Here is a 20,845-nt window from a genome sequence, read left to right on the forward strand (position 1 = left end):
CAGTGGTGTTGGAATCTGTGGTAGAGGCTAGTGTGGATCACAGTAAGCTAATGAATGCAGGTGATTACAGTATGTCTTTGCCTGACTGTGTGTGACTGACTGACTCCCCAATGCATTGATCTGATCCCAGACCTGCTTGATATGCTTGTCCAGGAGATCACTCCAGACTGAACTCCTGTCCTTTAATCCAGCAGTCTGACTCACGTATAGGTTTAATCCCACCACGTATGCGTTTTGTTGCTCCAGGTCCACACACCGTATGGCACAGATGTACTGTACATTCAGCCTCCATGCCTTGTGTTGTGTGTGTTATTAGTATCTTCTTCCCTGCTGCACGCATGCAGGTGCACTGACCTCAGGCCAGACCAGGGCTCACACAGATTAGAGTAGTGTTTTTTTTTTTCATTTCCGCTCATCCACAGCGACCGACTGCCTGGGTGCTCCGGCATTCCACACAGTCCATTGGAATTAAGGGAGAGGCTTGTGGAAAAGCAGGGTATGCACTGAGGAATGTCTCTGTTATCTCAGGGAGGGAGCAGGGGACCCGGGACCCCTTCACTCCGCTACGCAGGGCCATCTGGGGGGCCCAGCCGGCCTGTCATCAAAGGTTTTAGTCACCTCCACTCCTGATTGGCTTAGCCTGGCCAGAGAGGTTCCTGTGCCCCAATCAGAGTGCTTCGGAACTCTAATTTTAGAATTTCTGCTTTTTAAATCAATACCCGCACTCAAAATCAGAATTGTGAAATCAGAATCTCAAAATTGTGGATATCAGACAAGGTTTGCTCTACTCTGACTGGCTACTTGATTGCTCACTGAGTCTGGGTGGTAGTGGTGGGAGGGGAGGGGGGGGACACCGGAGGGGAGGGACTCTGAGCACAGTACACTGAGCTAAGGGAATGTCACATTGTTTAAAGTTAGGGTTTGGGCATAGTCGTTTTCCATTGTTTGGATAGTTTGAGGTTGTTTTACTTTTTGATGTTCGCTTTTGTTGTAAATATGTATAATTTAAATTGGGATGTGGAAATGTTTAATTCATGTTTTCGGAAGGAAGAGTTTTCTTTATTGCGAGACCACGACGGAATTTGCGTTGTTGTTTATGCACTGAAATATTCATTTGAGGTGTGAGAAAAGAGTGCACTAAGAGCATTTCCATATTCAACATTCTGTTTTTTTCTCATTATTTAAGGTATATTGCCATATTGCCCTGAAACTCATACAAGCTGCTCTTGAGTGTCTTTAAAATATTTTTAACACACCGTGTTTCACATTGTAGTTACTAAGTAAATAAAACACTTACTTACAGGAAAGTATGACAGTGATATATTTGTACATTGCTCATATAAATTGAGCTTGTGATTGAAGGCATTTCCCAGAACAGGAAAGATCCTTTATATTCATTGTGTAATCTCACTGCAAAGATGTCTGTTATATGGAAATAAGAAAGATAATTTTTTCTTCTTCTAAGAATAAGAAAAATAACATAATTAATTTTTAAAAATGACCCAATCAAGGCAGGCCCCCCCAGTTACCCATGTGTGTTACGGCTTTCTTCCGTTGAAAGAGAGTCGGACCAAAATGCAGCGTGGTAAGTTAGATACATATTTAATGATGAAGAAAAAACGAACAAAACAAAACAACAAACGTAACGTGAAAACCTAAACAGTCTATCTTGTGCTAACACACACAGAGACATGAACAATCACCCACAAACACACAGTGAAACCCGGGCTACCTAAATATGGTTCCCAATCAGAGACAACGATAATCACCTGACTCTGATTGAGAACCGCCTCAGGCAGCCATAGACTTTACTAGACAACCCTACTCAGCCACAATCCCAATACCTACTATAACCCCAATACAAAAACACAACACAAAATAAACCCATGTCACACCCTGGCCTGACCAAATAAATATATAAACACAAAATACTAAGACCAGGGCGTGACAATGTGGGCCCCATACCTCCTCTCCTCACCCCATCTGATGACTAGCAGAGCGGCAGCAGCAGACTGTTTACACTCATTGAGCGCGGGCTGTTTCATGTGTACCATTCTTTTCTATTCTGTGGCTGTCTCTGTGTTTGGAGCCACACTATAGAATAATATGATGCATTTTGAGAGCCTTTCTCCTTATGAGAAATAGGCATGTCCGCGTGAAGATGTTTTGAGTATATGTGCATTTGGAAAGTATACAGACCCCTTGACTTTTTCCACATTTTGTTATGTTACAGCCTTAGTCTAAAATTGACGAAATAGTAATTTTTTCCTACACACAATACTCCATAATGACAAAGCAAAAACAGTTTTCTTTACATTTTTGCAAATTGATATATATCCATATAAATAAAAACATATTTACATACAGTGCCCTGCGAAAGTATTCAGCCTCCTTGAACTTTGCGACCTTTTGCCACATTTCAGGCTTCAAACATAAAGATATAAAACTGTATTTTTTTGTGAAGAATCAACAACAAGTGGGACACAATCATGAAGTGGAATGACATTTATTGGATATTTCAAACTTTTTTAACATATCAAAAACTGAAAAATTGGGCGTGCAAAATTATTCAGCCCCCTTAAGTTAATACTTTGTAGCGCCACCTTTTGCTGCGATTACAGCTGTAAGTCGCTTGGGGTATGTCTCTATCAGTTTTGCACATCGAGAGACTGACATTTTTCCCATTCCTCCTTGCAAATCAGCTCGAGCTCAGTGAGGTTGGATGGAGAGCATTTGTGAACAGCAATTTTCAGTTCTTTCCACAGATTCTCGATTGGATTCAGGTCTGGACTTTGACTTGGCCATTCTAACACCTGGATATGTTTATTTTTGAACCATTCCATTGTAGATTTTGCTTTATGTTTTGGATCATTGTCTTGTTGGAAGACAAATCTCCGTCCCAGTCTCAGGTCTTTTGCAGACTCCATCAGGTTTTCTTCCAGAATGGTCCTGTATTTGGCTCCATCCATCTTCCCATCAATTTTAACCATCTTCCCTGTCCCTGCTGAAGAAAAGCAGGCCCAAACCATGATGCTGCCACCACCATGTTTGACAGTGGGGATGGTGTGTTCATTGTGATGAGCTGTGTTGCTTTTACGCCAAACATAACGTTTTGCATTGTTGCCAAAAAGTTCAATTTTGGTTTCATCTGACCAGAGCACCTTCTTCCACATGTTTGGTGTGTCTCCCAGGTGGCTTGTGGCCAACTTTAAACGACACTTTTTATGGATATCTTTAAGAAATGGCTTTCTTCTTGCCACTCTTCCATAATGGCCAGATTTGTGCAATATACGACTTATTGTTGTCCTCCAGCTCTAGGAAGAGTCTTGGTGGTTCCAAACTTCTTCCATTTAAGAATGATGGAGGCCAATGCATTCATGAGGACCTGCAATGCTGCAGAAATGTTTTGGTACTCTTTCCCAGATCTGTGCCTCAACACATTCCTATCTCGGGGCACTACGGACAATTTCTTCGACCTCATGGCTTGGTTTTTGCTCTGACATGCACTATCAACTGTGGGACCTTGTATAGACAGGTGTGTGCCTTTCCAATTCAATTTACCACAGGTGGACTCCAATAAAGTTGTAGAAACATCTCTAAGATTATCAATATAAACAGGATGCACCGGAGCTAAATTTCCAGTCTCATAGCAAAGGGCCTGAATACTTATGAAAATAAGGTATTTCAGTTTTTTGTTTTATACATATATAAAAATGTCTAAAAATCTGTTTTTTTCGCTTTGTCACTATGGGGTATTATTTTATTTATCTGTCAGGTGTTGCTCCAGCACCCTCAGCACCCCTACTTCCTGTAGCTATGGAAATATGACACATACAGAGAAGCACTAGCAATATGGAGTATGGACACCTGCATATAATATAACACACAACCTGAGCAGTCTCCAGATTGGGGAGAAGAATGCTTGAGATGAAAGTGAGCACTGTATTCCATCATGTGTGAGAACAAATGCTATAGAAAAGCCATAAGCCACACATCTCTATTTAATAACATACAGTGGTTATGTTGCTGGTGTAAACAGGTTCACTTGGCTGAGGGACAACCTATTCTGTATTCTGTGTGCTCTGCATTTCTCTCAATCAATACAGCCTAAGATTATCCCTCACTCTATTAACATATCCTTTTTAAGAGAATGATTTGTACATTTCCTTGACATTATTGGTGAACGATCAAACCAAACACTGTTTGCGGGAAACATGAGTGCCAGCCCCTACTCCAGCCCCTTCTCCGGCCCCTGCTCCAATTCCAGACCCATCTCTAGCCCCTTCTCCAATTCCAGACCCATCTCGAGCCTCTTCTCTAGCCCCTCCTCCAACCCCATCTCCAGTCCCTGCTCTAGCCTCAACCCCAGCCCCAGATCTAGCCCCTCCTCCAACCCCATCTCCAGTCCCTGCTCTAGCCTCAACCCCAGCCCCAGATCTAGCCCCTCCTCCAACCCCATCTCCAGTCCCTGCTCTAGCCTCAACCCCAGCCCCAGATCTAGCCCCTCCTCCAACCCCATCTCCAGTCCCTGCTCTAGCCTCAACCCCAGCCCCAGATCTAGCCCCTCCTCCAACCCCATCTCCAGTCCCTGCTCCAACCTCAACCCCAGCCCCAGATCTAGCCCCTCCTCCAACCCCATCTCCAGTCCCTGCTCTAGCCTCAACCCCAGCCCCAGATCTAGCCCCTCCTCCAACCCCATCTCCAGTCCCTGCTCTAGCCTCAACCCCAGCCCCAGATTTAGCCCCTCAACTTCCCAAGCACCAGCAAGCAGAAAGAGGAAAACAACTCAATCACTCCCTCCTCCCAGTGCCCAGACAGCCTCTGACAGGCCACATACAGTAAAGACCAGGGAATCTTCTATGGGTCCATCACTTACTGTAATTTCCCAGCATGCAGCAGCACGCCCATACTGAGAAATCATGTGTGCCAGGAAATCGATTTAAAAAGATAAATAAATAAATATGAAACAGGTTTAAAATGGGATAGATCCACACGTAAAGTGAAGCAAATCACGGAAGCTGGGTACAGAGGCAATCAACAAAGCAGTTCAGTCTGATTTCAAACAATAACGACACACATAGTTTAATTTAAAAAATATACAGAACTATATCCACGTCCAAATGTTGTGAATTCTATATATTTATGTCATAGTCACCAGTCAAATCCATTGCACTCAAAAGTTACTTCAACCAGTGAATGCTAGTTATGCTCTCTATTCTACCAGTCTGTCTCAATGAGCGTTAGCATGCTAATAGCAGACCCTGCACACAGAAATGTCCATATTTTGAAGCGGTATGCAGTAGGTTGGTAATGATATCACTAAGGTATGTTGTAGCTGACATTTCAAACAACATTCCCAGCTAATGAGAAAACAGTCATGGTATTTCATTTAAGAGAATTAACCATTTTTAACAAGGCACCCTTGGGGCTAATTTGAATGTGTGCCAACAGCAGATTTTGTGGGATTTTTACATCCGCACCCCAGTACAACCCATGTGACCGCAGTGAAACGTCACTCTGTGCGGTACTATGGCAATCTTTGTTCTGGATACCGTAGAGATGAATAAGTAGGGGATTCACAATACATAATTTCTTTCTGATCTTATATACTCCTTTTGAGCATTTGGCAAAAACAATTAGAAATCACCATCAAATCAAAGTGTATTTGTCACGTGCGCCGAATACAAGAGGTGTAGACCTTACAGTGAAATGCTTACTTACAGGCTCTAACCAATAGTGCAAAAAAGGTATTAGGTGAACAATAGGTAAGTAAAGAAATAAAACAACATTAAAAACACAGGCTATATACAGTAGCGAGGCTATAAAAGTAGCGAGGCTACATACAGACACTGGTTAGTCAGACTGATTGCGGTAGTATGTACATGTAGCTATGGTTAAAGTGACTATGCATATATGATGAACAGAGAGTAGCAGTAATGTAAAAGAGGGGTTGGCGGGTGGTGGGACAAAATGCAGATAGTCCGGTTAGCCAATGTGCGGAAGCACTGTTTGGTCGGCCCAATTGGGGTAGTATGTACATGAATGTATAGTTAAAGTGACTGTGCATATATGATAAACAGAGGGTAGCAGCAGTGTAAAAGAGGGGTTGGGGGGGGGGGCACACAATGCAAATAGTCCGGGTAGCCATTTGATTACCTGTTCAGGAGTAATATGGCTTGGGGGTAAAAACTGTTGAGATGCCTTTTTGTCCTATACTTGGCACTCCGGTACCGCTTGACATGCGTTAGTAGAGAGAACAGTCTATGACTGGGGTGGCTGGGGTCTTTGACAATTTTTAGGGCCTTCCTCTGACACCGCCTGGTGTAGAGGTCCTGGATGGCAGGCAGCTTAGCCCCAGTGATGTACTGGGCCATACGCACTACCCTCTGTAGTGCCTTGTGGTCAAAGGCCAGGCAGTTGCCGTACCAGGCAGTGATGCAACCAGTTAGGATGCTCTCGATGTTGCAGCTGTAGAACCTTTTGAGGATCTCAGGACCCATGCCAAATCTTTTTAGTTTCCTGAGGGGGAATAGGCTTTGTCGTGCCCTCTTCAACATACACTAGCAGACATTTTAATAATGACCTCCTCATTATACTGCAATAATAAAAAGGCATAGATCAGCTGCCTGTCCTCCCCAATGACCGTATGGTCCTTTTCATGTGTGATGGGAAACCTGCCTCATACCTCATATCTCAGGCCTTGGATGTAGTAAAGGCAGTGGGGTGGAGTTAGTGGGTTTATTAGGATCTGCAGAGTTGATCTCATTTTCTCCCTCCCTCTCTCTGCCTGTCACTCATTCTCTCTCTCTCTCTCTCTCTCTCTCCCTTGCCCTCTTTCTCTCTCTTTCAGTTCTCTGAGGGCTTTTACTCCAGGGCAAGCTGTGACTCAGTCAGACTGCCTTTAAAAATGTCTGAACTCCAGTGTGTAATCCAGTATGACCTACCCTCTAGACTCCTGTACTTGCACATTTTTAGAAAGTGAGTAACTGGATGACAGCTGAAATGTTTGCATGCCAGTCGAATACCTTTGCATAATGTTCCCAACAAAGTATTATTGGAAATTACGATATGTTTGGTACACAATGCATGTACTGTTTACTGGCAAGGGGCACAGACCCTCTATTTAAGGGAGTTGTCTTTAGAAAAACAACAGGGATCTCTCACCATTGCTTTCTTTGATTTCACTGAAATGATTTTCTCAGTTCAGGAAACTTCAAATTGACTAAATTAAGTATCCTTTCATGTAGTCTCTCTCTCTCTCTGTCTCTGTCTCTCTCTCTGTCTCTCTCTCTCTCTCTCTCTCTCTCTCTCTCTCTCTCTCTCTCTCTGTCTCTCTGTCTCTCTCTGTCTGTTTGTGTTGTCTTCTCTCTGTACACAGAACTCAGCTCTGTTTGTGTTCTGTCCCAGTGGTGTCATTTCCATGTGTTGTTTAGATGTCACATGGTCCAGCCTGTAGCACTGTTTGACACAATGAGGCCCCAGTTGATAGGTGCAGGCATACTGATGCCAATCACATCTCCATGCAAATTCTGTTTGCTCTAAATGGGACTCAGAGGAGTGGGGGAAATCTGCCTGAATTGTGTCAGAGATGTGACAAGGGCACCAGAGAGACAAGCACAAATGATGATTATCCAGAAACCGCTATTTTTGTTTTTAATTTGAAGTTCTATGGTGTTTTTGAATTCTACTTCATGCACAGTGTTGAGCGTACGTGATTGACTCCAGTGTTTTTTTCCAATGGGTGAATGAGTTAACTACTTTCAGTCTCATGTCTATTTGTGGAAAAGCCGTGTGAGCATACAGTGCCTTGCGAAAGTATTCGGACCCCTTGAACTTTGCGACCTTTTGCCACATTTCAGGCTTCAAACATAAAGATATAAAACTGTATTTTTTTGTGAAGAATCAACAACAAGTGGGACACAATTATGAAGTGGAACGACATTTATTGGATATTTCTAACTTTTTTAACAAATCAAAAACTGAAAAATTGGGCGTGCAAAATTATTCAGCCCCTTTACATTCAGTGCAGCAAACTCTGTCCAGAAGTTCAGTGAGGATCTCTGAATGATCCAATGTTGACCTAAATGACTAATGATGATAAATACAATCGACCTGTGTGTAATCAAGTCTCCGTATAAATGCACCTGCACTGTGATAGTCTCAGAGGTCCGTTAAAAGCGCAGAGAGCATCATGAAGAACAAGGAACACACCAGGCAGGTCCGAGATACTGTTGTGAAGAAGTTTAAAGCCGGATTTGGATACAAAAAGATTTCCCAAGCTTTAAACATCCCAAGGAGCACTGTGCAAGCGATAATATTGAAATGGAAGGAGTATCAGACCACTGCAAATCTACCAAGACCTGGTCGTCCCTCTAAACTTTCAGCTCATACAAGGAGAAGACTGATCAGAGATGCAGCCAAGAGGCCCATGATCACTCTGGATGAACTGCAGAGATCTACAGCTGAGGTGGGAGACTCTGTCCATAGGACAACAATCAGTCGTATATTGCACAAATCTGGCCTTTATGGAAGAGTGGCAAGAAGAAAGCCATTTCTTAAAGATATCCATAACAAGTGTCGTTTAAAGTTTGCCACAAGCCACCTGGGAAACACACCAAACATGTGGAAGAAGGTGCTCTGGTCAGATGAAACCAAAATCGAACTTTTTGGCAACAATGCAAAACGTTATGTTTGGCGAAAAAGCAACACAGCTCATCACCCTGAACACACCATCCCCACTGTCAAACATGGTGGTGGCAGCATCATGGTTTGGGCCTGCTTTTCTTCAGCAGGGACAGGGAAGATGGTTAAAATTGATGGGAAGATGGATGGAGCCAAATACAGGACCATTCTGGAAGAAAACCTAATGGAGTCTGCAAAAGACCTGAGACTGGGACGGAAATTTGTCTTCCAACAAGACAATGATCCAAAACATAAAGCAAAATCTACAATGGAATGGTTCAAAAATAAACATATCCAGGTGTTAGAATGGCCAAGTCAAAGTCCAGACCTGAATCCAATCGAGAATCTGTGGAAAGAACTGAAAACTGCTGTTCACAAATGCTCTCCATCCAACCTCACTGATCTCGAGCTGTTTTGCAAGGAGGAATGGGAAAAAATGTCAAAAATGGCAAACTTCAAGGGGGCCGAATACTTTCGCAAGGCACTGTATTTGGGTATCTGCACATGTGACGTGAGAACACAGGAACTGTCTATATGCTCTGGCATAGGATACTGTAAAGCCCCAGTCAGACCAGCTCTGACTGCCAGGCCACAGCCCCCTATCCCCCTAGACCCCACCCGAGGTCTGTGGCTTAGAGCTGCTTTCAGGGAAGATCCTTTTCTGCTGAGTTCATCAGGCTCGTCCCTTTGAGCATGGAGCCGACGGACAGCCTTGTGGCCCTTTCTCTCTTTTCATGCAACAAATGTGCTAAAACAGCAGTCCGTAATCACTTGGCATTAGGAGCCGTTGTGTGAGGCATTAGCGGTTAGAATTGACCGGTGGGACGTTATAAAAATGAGTCTGACACTGAACACCAAAGCTGATGAGGCTTGATCCTGGCAGTGGAAGAGAGGGGGATTAAACAGAGCACACTGGAGCTTTAGCGGGGTCCCATCCCATGATGCCTCTGGTCTGCCGCTGTCTCCCTGCTCTCTGACTATCTGACTGTCATGTCAGGACCAGGCAGGCCCTCTCTTTTACCTCCCTCTAGTCTCCACAAAGACTCCTGCCTGCTCCACAAAGACTCCTGCCTGCTCCACAAAGACTCCTGCCTGCTCCACAAAGGCTCTTGCCTTATTTTAACAGAGGTGTGGCTACGTATATATGGGAGGGACATCTTATGTAATAAGCAACGGTTGACAATATTACACCTGAATGATGGAGGAGTGTATAGCCTATACTGAACTGTGGTCCCTATAGACCCCTTCTCTGGAGCTGAAGAAGGCAAACTGTATTTGAGAGATAATTAACTGTTATCTCTATTAGTACACCTCTGCACGTGCTTAGTGGCACAGCCTGGCAGTGTAGAGAGAGGGGGGAGAGGGGGAGACAGAGAGTGAGTGCTCCACTCCATGTTCACACAAGAGGCTCAGTGCGGTGGGTCGATGTCAATGAGGGCTGCATTCCAACTATGCGCGCTGTTTTGACTCAATCGCTGACGGGGCAGGTCTGCACATCAGAACTGGGGTTTAATCATGGCTCTCCTTTAACATTATCAGAGTGTTATCAGCAGCGTTAGCTGTGAATCACATTATTCCCTCTCATCCATGTACCACTAAATCACATGTTTTGCCCATCACCTCACAGCCACTTTCAATTGGGAACTCAATTTAGTTGACTAAACTTCTCCTCTCTGCTAGGTATTCAGAACATTTCCACTGTGACCCATTGGTGTTTTACCGTTTATCCTCATGGACTGTGAATGATCAGTATTTTTCTCTCCTGTCTAAAGCACTCCTCTTCCTCCCTGTGTGAGTACTGAACAGTAGTCTCATGGTGTTGGAATACCCCAGTGACAGGTAGTACCATGAGAACAATTACTAGTATCACAGATTAGTATCACAGAGGAGAGGGCTCCTAAACAGCTTCTACCCCCAAGCCATCAGACTGTTGAACAATTCATGAAATGGCTACCTGGACTATTTGCATTTGCAAGTTTTTTTACACAGCTGCTGCTTGCTGTTTATTATCTATGCATAATCACTTTACTGATACTTACATGTATATATTACCTCAATTACCTCAATTACCAAAGACTAAACCTGTACCCCCGCACTTTGACTCGAAAAGGGTACCCCCTGTATATAGCCTCGTTATTGTTATTTTATTGTGTAACTTTTTTTACCTTCGAGTAAAGACAATATTTGCTGAATTAACTATTTTCTTAAAACTGCATTGATGGTTAAGGGCTTGTAAGTAAAAATTTCACTGTAAGTACTAAACCTGTTGTATTCGCCTCATGTGAGAAATATAATTAGATTTGAATTAATGGACTCCACACTCCTCCTGTCTCACTGTGACGGGAAGGAACCCATGGATGTGGTACATACTACACTGCTCAAAAAAATAAAGGGAACACTTAAACAACACAATGTAACTCCAAGTCAATCACACTTCTGTGAAATCAAACTGTCCACTTAGGAAGCAACACTGATTGACAATAAATTTCACATGCTGTTGTGCAAATGGAATAGACAACGGGTAGAAATTATAGGCAATTAGCAAGACACCCCCAATAAAGGAGTGGTTCTGCAGGTGTTGACCAGACCACTTCTCAGTTCCTATGCTTCCTGGCTGATGTTTTGGTCACTTTTGAATGCTGGCGGTGCTTTCACTCATGTGGTAGCATGAGACGGAGTCTACAACCCACACAAGTGGCTCAGGTAGTGCAGCTCATCCAGGATGGCACATCAATGCGAGCTGTGGCAAGAAGGTTTGCTGTGTCTGTCAGCGTAGTGTCCAGAGCATGGAGGCGCTACCAGGAGACAGGCCAGTACATCAGGAGACGTGGAGGAGGCCGTAGGAGGGCAACAACCCAGCAGTAGGACCGCTACCTCCGCCTTTGTGCAAGGAGGAGCAGGAGGAGCACTGCCAAGGCCCTGTAAAATGACCTCCAGCAGGCCACAAATGTGCATGTGTCTGCTCAAACGGTCAGAAACAGACTCCATGAGGGTGGTACGAGGGCCCGACGTCCACAGGTGGGGGTTGTGCTTACAGCCCAACACCAGTGCAGGACGTTTGGCATTTGCCAGAGAACACCAAGGTTGGCAAATTCGCCACTGGCGCCCTGTGCTCTTCACAGATGAAAGCAGGTTCACACTGAGCACATGTGACAGTCTGGAGATGCCGTGGAGAACGTTCTGCTGCCTGCAACATCCTCCAGCATGACCGATTTGGCGGTGGGTCAGTCATGGTGTGGGGTGGCATTTCTTTGGGGGGCCGCACAGCCCTCCATGTGCTCGCCAGAGATAGACTGACTGCCATTAGGTACCGAGATGAGATCCTCAGACCCCTTGTGAGACCATATGCTGGTGCGGTTGGCCCTGGGTTCCTCCTAATGCAAGACAATGCTAGACCTCATGTGGCTGGAATGTGTCAGCAGTTCCTGCAAGAGGAAGGCATTGATGCTATGGACTGGCCCGCCCGTTCCCCAGACCTGCATCCAATTGAGCACATCTGGGACATCATGTCTCGCTCCATCCACCGTTGCACCACAGACTGTCCAGGAGTTGGCGGATGCTTTAGTCCAGGTCTGGGAGGAGATCCCTCAGGAGTTCATCCGCCACCTCATCAGGAGCATGACCAGGCGTTGTAGGGAGGTCATACAGGCACGTGGAGGCCACACACACTACTGAGCCTCATTTTGACTTGTTTTAAGGACATTACATCAAAGTTGGATCAGCCTGTAGTGTGGTTTTCCACTTTAATTTTAAGTGTGACTCAAAATCCAGACCTCCATGGGTTGATAAATTTGATCACATTTTTGTGTGATTTTGTTGTCAGCACATTCAACTATGTAAAGAAAAATGTATTTAATAAGAATATTTTATTCATTCAGATCTAGGATGTGTTATTTTAGTGTTCCCTTTATTTTTTTGAGCAGTGTATATAGCCCACCTCAGCCTCACCACTCCTCTCCCATCTTCCTCCTCTCCTCCTTCTCGTCATAGTATGTGGAATGCGGTTCTCCCCAGCCCCTGAACCTCTGTCTGTCTGTATTGGGGCTGGCTGCGGTAAAGAGCTTGTGTCATAATTGGTCTGTTTGAGTGCCTTAGAGACAAGCTCACAGTAATGTGCAGAGTGAGCACTTTTTTCCCCCCAAGCTGCTGTGCTGGGGCAGGACCGTGCAACTAACTTCCAGATGTTTCTCCTCCAGTTTTAGATGTTTCACTATTCATGAGTGTTTGTGTTTTTGCCTGCAATCAGAATTGACTTTTTGAAGCTGTGATTTAAAAAAATTAAAAAATAAATTGAAACAGAGAGAGATCTGTTTGCCGTCTCAGGATACCAACAGTATTGTCCATGTGATGATATTTTATCATTTAAGGCACTAAAAACACCTGTCTAGACACACTGGCTGAGATGGTTACTGTGCCATTCTATATTATTGAGCCCTCAGCGCTCTGTGAATTTGTCCATCAGAGCTCTGTGAATTTGACCCTCAGAGCTCTGTGAATTTTTTGATTGCAGACACTGTAGCCTTGGAGTAGAATGATGTAAAGTGCTGCTTCCGTCCACTGTGTGAATTCAACATTTTGACTGATGACTCTCTGGAATAGAAACAGTTTCAGGTGTTTTGGTCGCTCATTGATCTGTTCCAGCCGTGACATACAGAAAGTGGCCACCGAGGAATGTCCTCGTTTATCCCACTGTATGCACTCGTCCAATGCACCCACCCCCATCTCTCTCTCTCCCTCTCTCCCACTACTGAGGCCCACCCCTCTGCCGCTGCTGCTCCACCTTCTGAAGTACCGTACATGTGCTGCTCTACAGTATCGACCTCTGGGCTCTCTCTTGCTCTATAATGAAAAGGTTAGCCACTGAATCACTCCAGATAAAGGTGAGAGAGCAGGCCCTTGAATTACAATCAGAGCAGAACAGAATGAACTTTCCTGTCCAAGATAAAGGTTTTGTACTTCCTGGTCCCTGTATGTAGTAGGTAAAGCATTTAGTGTTTGTGTGAGCATGCATACTGTACATATGAGCGTGAAATCACAGTGGAACAGAGAATGGACAGATGCACTTTCTGCAGAGCTGACAGACAGTAAGAGTTATGGCCTGTGTTCTGAAACAACTGCAGCTCATGTTTCAGTGAAGACAGTTAGCAGTAGGTGTGAAAGTGACATTTGACACGTATTTGAATTCTAGCGAGGATTGAGGATTTACTTATGTTATGCAGGGTAAAATGTGGATTTCATGCCGCTGTGCGACAGTAATAATATTTTACGTGCGCTGTCTCTCAGGAATTAGTGGCCATGAGTGGAGATGAATGAGCTAAGCACTGGGGGACCACTGGACCTTGACCACATAATTATGTCAATATAGCGATGGTGTGCGTGACTGCGAGTGTATGCATGCTTGTTAAGCTCCCTCCCTCAGGAAATACCAGAGGAACACCTCCTTGTGTCCCATCCTGTTTCCCCCAGCTCCATGGCAATGGCCGCCCTTCCAGGCTAAAACGTACACACATACACAAAAACAAATACACACACAACACGAAAACACACACACGTTAGTATAGGCAACACTTCTCACGAAAGGAGAGCTCCTGTTTTGTTTTGTCTTTCACATCACTGCATTACAGGAGACAGCCAATACAGCAGCCCAGACATTTGACCTGCTGTTTTTATGACACCAACTCTTTACCGTCTCATATTGAACACATTAACCTGTTACAGTAAAGGTAACAGTACAGCCTCTCTCGTCCTGGAGGTCTCTGTGAGGGAGACTGGTAGGTTCCCTCCCCTCTGCCCATGTCAGTGATAATGTGAGGGGAATGTTATGCCAGTGGAGATGTAGTTCATGTCCATTTGCACTGTAACACCTCAGCCCACAGAATGGTGTTTGCTGATGCCCTAGACTCCCAGCAGCAGTCTGTCTGTGTTGTTTATAAAGGAACCACCCTCTCTCAGGACAGTGAACAACAAGCAGCATTTTCCCAGAAGAATCCTCCAAATTACCTTCCAGGAAGAGGCTCTCCTTTTTTCTCCTTTATTTATGAAGGACCTGTCCTGCAGAGAGTATTTACACACCATGTTGTTGCTGGTAAAGAATAGGTGTTTCCTGCCTCTGCACTCAGTACCCCACACATCATTTCTGCTGATACTGCAATGCCAGGCAGGTTTGAATGGAGTCTCTGGAAGATAAGGAGCTACTACACAGATTTGCACATGATGTGTGCATGTGTGTATGTTTGAGTGTGCTTGTGTACTTGTGCGTTTTTTCTCGGACAACCCTCTGATTGGGCTCCACACTGTTGTCATTAGTGTTGTCATCCACAACAGCAAGGTTTGCAGGAAGTCAGTCATTGTCAGCAGACTGGAGCACACCGTGTGCTTTGTTAAACCTTAAGAACAATAAGAAACGGACCTCAAATGTCAATAAACATGATTGTGTTTGGTATCCCCTAGAGTTGTCATTGTATAATGTACATTCAATGACTTTGATTTCAGCTAACTTTTTATCGTCCCTGTCTGGTTAAATTATTGACATCCGTGACTGGAAAGATAGTGGAGTGTTATCACAGTATAGAGAAAATGATTACGCCAAGTGCTTGGTATGAAACATTTCCGCACAGTATGTACCATCGCTTCACCATTTGGAGGAAGACAAATGTGGAACTGCGCACATTGTGATGAGCATGTTATATTTACCGTAATAAGTATATAAAGATGCTGAAACATTTGGGTTCTAGTAATGTAATTTAGAAATGTCTCAACAATGAGGCAAAGGTCACATTGTTTCTCGTGAGTATTTACTGCCTCGTAAATTCAATAAAATGCACTCTGGGATCTTCAGAGCATTGTTTTCAATTTCACTCTCTCATTGTAACGCAAACAATGGGATCACGTCATCAACTCTAAATGGCATAGCTAACTTGGGTAGAAACCACATTTAGATACGGCACTCACTTAGTTTCAAACTCATTAAAGTATTTTTTTCCCTCTCTCCAGAATGTATAATTCATCTCGCACAGAAATAGAATCTTTTGAGTATAACGATAAGGCTCATTTGAAATTATGGTTACCTCCTCTTGCCACTCCCAGTTGTGTTGCTGGGGAGGCTATTAGTGAGTATGCTTGAGCCATAGCGGGTTAAAGTGCTTGTGCAGAGTGGAGGGATGCCAGCCAAGCCCTGCTGCTGCCTCCAGCCTGTTGTTTGGCTAAATGTGCTCTGCTAACCATGTCAATTGAGAAAAGGAAAGGAGATTACGTTTTTTTAGATGAATGATCTGTATAACAATTTGTATTTCTGCTCCACAAGATGAAAGCGGTCTAATGGTTTGCTATCAGTAATTACTATGGTAATTCACTCGCAATGTATCCTCTCAGAATATTCTGTAAACTGTAAACTGCATTATTGGAATCTATTTGAGTTTAATCTTGACATTTTTTATGTTTTTTTAAATCAAGTTAGTTGTCAGATGTTAATTGTATTGAAGTAAGAATCACATCACAGCAGTGATCCCCTTAAGCAATATAACTGTTTAACTACAGAGTATTTGGGCAGCAATGAAGTTCACACCTCATAATACTTCATAACTTTTCCAAATTACAATTTATTCCAGTTTCTGGAAATGTTGTTAAAGGCTGTGCTTTTGCCACCATGTCTTTCATGTGATGAAAACATGTAGCCTTGAAGAGTGATACTAAATGTGTTGTGTGAACCAGAAAAGACTGAATAATTGAGGCCATGACCATGGAATTGGACTACTAATAACAAATCGCATAGGGGTGACACACACACACTTACCATATTTTGTTAAGCTGTGTCTGTTAACGTTTACACCTGTATAAACCCCTGTCTTTATTTCCTAGTGTCCCAGCATTCCAGTCCCACTGATCAAATTGAGTGAGGCCAGAGAGAGTTGGCTGTTCCAACGCAGACTAAACACTTTCCCCATCCACAAAGCCCTCCACTGCATTCCTGCACAACACCATGCCATAAACAATGACTTGATGTTGTTGCTGCCGATATAATTGATTGATGGAATACACATGCAATTACTGTGTGAATTGGAGGAGAGACGTAACATGAACACATTGACAGGTTTAATGGAACAACAGTTCTAGAGGCACTTAAGGATGGAGGCATGAGTTATAAGTACAGTAGGAAAAAGCCTCTCTCCTTCTCTCAATCTTTCTCACACCTTATGAAAGCCTTTTCAGTTTACTTCGTTTTTCTGTTTAGTCCTTGACAATACGATGAAAATGAGAGCTGAAACCAAGATACGATGCTGTTCTACTGTTTGTCATATGAGACTAATCTTGCCAGAATGTTCCTCAATTTCTCAATGGGATTTGAGGCATTTGTTTTTACCGATCACAAATTAGAAAGGCCAGCTATTGTGACTCACAATACAGTGTTATATGGAAAGATATTGAGGTAGCCGTTCAAGGTCGCCCAATCCAGTCTGTAGCTGGGGATAAAGACACATTTGGGACATTAACAGTGATACTTAACCCTATATCATCATTTACACTAGACCTCTGGTTTCGGATGGTGAAGCAACATAAACAGGAAAAGGAAATCCGAACGTTGAAATGGTTTAGGTTTGATCCAAAATTTAAACCAGGTATCTACAGTATGATAGAAAAGGACTGTAGAGGATGGAGAACTTCTCAGAATTTAAAGGAGAAATATGGTATGGATTTCTTCAGAAACTTACAGTTAAGGGACTATTTTGAAAAAGAGATACAAATTACAGGACCTTCTTCAATACCAAATATGACTATCCATGTGATTCAAAATGCATATAAACAGGTAATGTCCAAGACCATCTCTTCACTCTGTCATGGCCTGATAGCCTCTAGAAAAGAGTCAACTCTTTATATTAAAGCAAAATGGGGAAAGGAACTGAATATAGACATCTCAGATGAAGACTGGGACAATATATGCAGTACTCAACATACTGATACAAACTCAAGAACATGGAGAGTTTTTGGGGGGAAAATTACCTTTTTTTTTTTTTTTTGCACTCCTAGAATCAAAAGTCAAAAGCTAGATAGATGTACAACAGCCATGCTGGTGGCTGTGTGGCCATGCACATGCCAACCACACCCATGTTTTGGGGGAATGTCAGAAGATGTCATTGTTTCATGACAATGTATGTTTGGTGTTAAAAGATGTCATAGGATATGAAGTCCCTAGAACTTGCCCTGTAATGTACCTAAGTAATGTTCCATGAGTGTGATGGGCAGGGACAGATACCTGATCAAAGTTAACCTTGCTGTAAGTAAAAAAGCCCGTAACTGGTATAAAGTAGAAGCCCCAAAATGTGAAGAATGGCAAAGTATAATCCAAGAAATCTTTAATATGGAAAGCTTGACATATGCCTAAAATCCAAGTATAAAAAAGAAATCCTAGTTGTGGACAACCCCTTTCTTTCATCTTAATTGAATAGCTTGTTTTGTCTTGAAGAGGACATTTCACATTGTAAACTCCAATAGAGCGGTAGGGTGGCCTAGTGGCAGGGTAGCCTAGTGGTTAGTGTTGGGCTAGTAACCGAAAGGTTGCAAGTTCAAATCCCCGAGCTGACAAGGTACAAATCTGTCGTTCTGCCCCTGAACAAGGCAGTTAACCCACTAGGCTGTCATTGAAAATAAGATTTTGTTCTTAAAGGTAAAATAAAGAGGTTTTCCAATGCATATAAAACAATGTTAAATGTAGATTAAATGCAGATTGAACCAATAAATTGAGAGGGAGAAGTGCTGTAGGCACAGAGGAAATAGAAAATATTGATTTTTTTTTTCTCTCTCAAGCTTCAGTTTGGCTATTCTCTGTTGGAAAGTACAAGTGGGTCTTTGTCCTTGTGTGCCCTAATAGGCAACTGGGTCTTAATGTTCCCCGGTAGATATCGTCCAGTAACCATTACTAAAGGAACTCCTTGCTGTTGGTTTGACTCCACTCCTTCAGGCCCTGACCTTCAGAGGGTTCTCATTAACAGTGGAAACAGAACACAGTACCCCACTAGAGCCGTAACCGAGGCAAGAATTTCCTGAGTCAATAGAGCCCAGGGAAGATAAGACAAACTACCAATCAGATCTTAATTCAGCCCAGATGAAGATGGACGGACAGTGAAACAGGACCCTGACTTCCTCCTCCCTATACTGACTCAACTAGCATGGTGTTATTAGAACAGGGGTTACTTTCCCTCTCTTTTTCCCCCACTTTTCTTACTTTGTGAGTTTGGGAAAATATATACTCCTACATAATCATGAATGACATTTTGGCTTCATTCTAGACCGTGTGTGGTATTACTTTGACTTTTTGTGTCTCCCAAGTAATAATGAACTATTCTCCCCTTTTCACAATAATATATAGTATAAACCCCAAGTTTGATTATACTGTCCTCATTATCTTCCTGTATTTGAGAAAAGAATACACATTTGTGAAATTGCATATCTGAGTGGTTTGGCATGTAGGCTACTTTTTATTGAAGAACTTCAAGGGCAAAAATGTAGAAAGAAAACAACTGTGGACTTATCAAAGACGGCTGTTGTTGGCAGGAACTGGCCTCTAGATCTTGACCTCTCCCTCAGATTGGTTGTTCTAACAAGCAGAGAGGTGTTATAGCTCGGCCTGTGTTTATTGTTCTCCCTTTCACTCTCATCCCCCTTTTCTAAAGCTGAGAAAGAAGGACTATACCTCACCTACAACAATGGCTTTTTTAAAGCTGAGAAAGTACTATGCCTACAACAATGGTGTTGAGGGTCTATTATCTTGTAATATCCAGTTAGGACACACAGTGCAGTTCAGGGTGTGTGCTTCATGTTATTTCACTGCACGTTAGTTTTCTGCTCTGGGGATGCTGAGCATAACTCGGTGAAGTGTTCTCCTCACTAACGTGTGCCTGTTTTGTGTCTGCGTGTTTCGGCCTGTTCTGTGGCAGAGTGTTTTCCATGTGCCTGCTCTTCCATGCGAAGGCAGCACCTGAGCTCCAGAGCTGTTGTGTGCTGCTGCTCTGGGTACTGCGGGGGGGAGCCATGCAGGACAAAGCTTCCTTTGATCACGTTTTAGTGTCACAAATGCCCCTCTCTCTTCTCCATCAGGAGATACTGCAGGTCTGTATTTGTCTTTAAAGCAGACAGCAGTACTCTTCTCTCTGTTTCTTTGGGTTACAGTGTTTGGGGTAGATCAATTAAAATGTTCTAGCTCCATCTTGTTTACTTTTAGAACAGCAAATTAGCCTGGTTACTTGAGAGAGAGAGAATGCTGAACATTCTGATATCTTCCCTGGTGGATGCAGGACGAAGTTACCGTTACAGGAGGACAGAGCGGCTGGCATCTATACTAGTATGTGGTCATTCATTCATATTGCAGATATAACAAATATGCTTTTTTAAAAGCTTTTGAGTCCAACCTCGTATTAGATTAGATTGTTAGATACTGACAAATACAGTTAATTATATTATTAAGTGCACTATTTAGTTGTAGGCCGAATGTTATATTTAAGCAATAAGGCACAAAGAGGTGTGGTATATGGCTAATATACCATGGCTGAGAGCTGTTCTTAAGCACAATGCATCAAGCCCTGTCTGTCAAACTGCCTTAGGTTATTGATTTGTGGGATTTGGTCTGGTGGCAAATTAACCCAAGACCATCCACACCTACAGGGCACCTCTGGCTTGCGCCAGCTGTAAGAATAGTCAGGAGCTGTGTGTGAACGTGATTTCCTGGTTTATCAAAATGGCTGCGTGGGATGGAAATAGAGGAGCTCTGTGTGCTCAGAGCAAAGTAGTTACTTAGATGAACATGTAGTCATCATTGTTATTTTTTCATTATGTCACAGGCTGAAGCTACTTCTGATTTCTTTACAAGTAATGTATAAACTGATTTATTTTACATTGAGAGATATAGCCCTACAGTGTGTTGTTTACTTTGAAACAATGCAAGCTGAGTTCTGAGGTTCAGTGCATCCTGTGGGTGGGGGTCCGGAAAGCCATAGGAAGTATTCTGAATGACAGCTATGGCCTGCTTTGTTTCCTGTGTGGTTGGTTATCAACCACACAAAAATCCAACTTAGAGTCATTGACTGGATTTTCAGTTGAAAGTTGACCTGAAATATGTTTCTTTGGTTTACAACTTTTACTTATGAAACTGTAGACTGTCTGTGTCCCAGGC

The 20,845-nt window shown here is 43.2% G+C and overlaps 1 protein-coding gene across 19 annotated transcripts in view; it reads left to right on the forward strand.

Annotated features, from left to right (window-relative positions):
- Positions 1 to 20,845, forward strand: part of tjp1a (tight junction protein 1a) — a 174,938-nt gene that overhangs the window by 70,365 nt on the left and 83,728 nt on the right. The window lies entirely within an intron of this gene.

The sequence above is a fragment of the Oncorhynchus kisutch genome, linkage group LG3 (assembly GCF_002021735.2).
Source record: "Oncorhynchus kisutch isolate 150728-3 linkage group LG3, Okis_V2, whole genome shotgun sequence".
Taxonomy (NCBI): domain Eukaryota; kingdom Metazoa; phylum Chordata; class Actinopteri; order Salmoniformes; family Salmonidae; genus Oncorhynchus; species Oncorhynchus kisutch.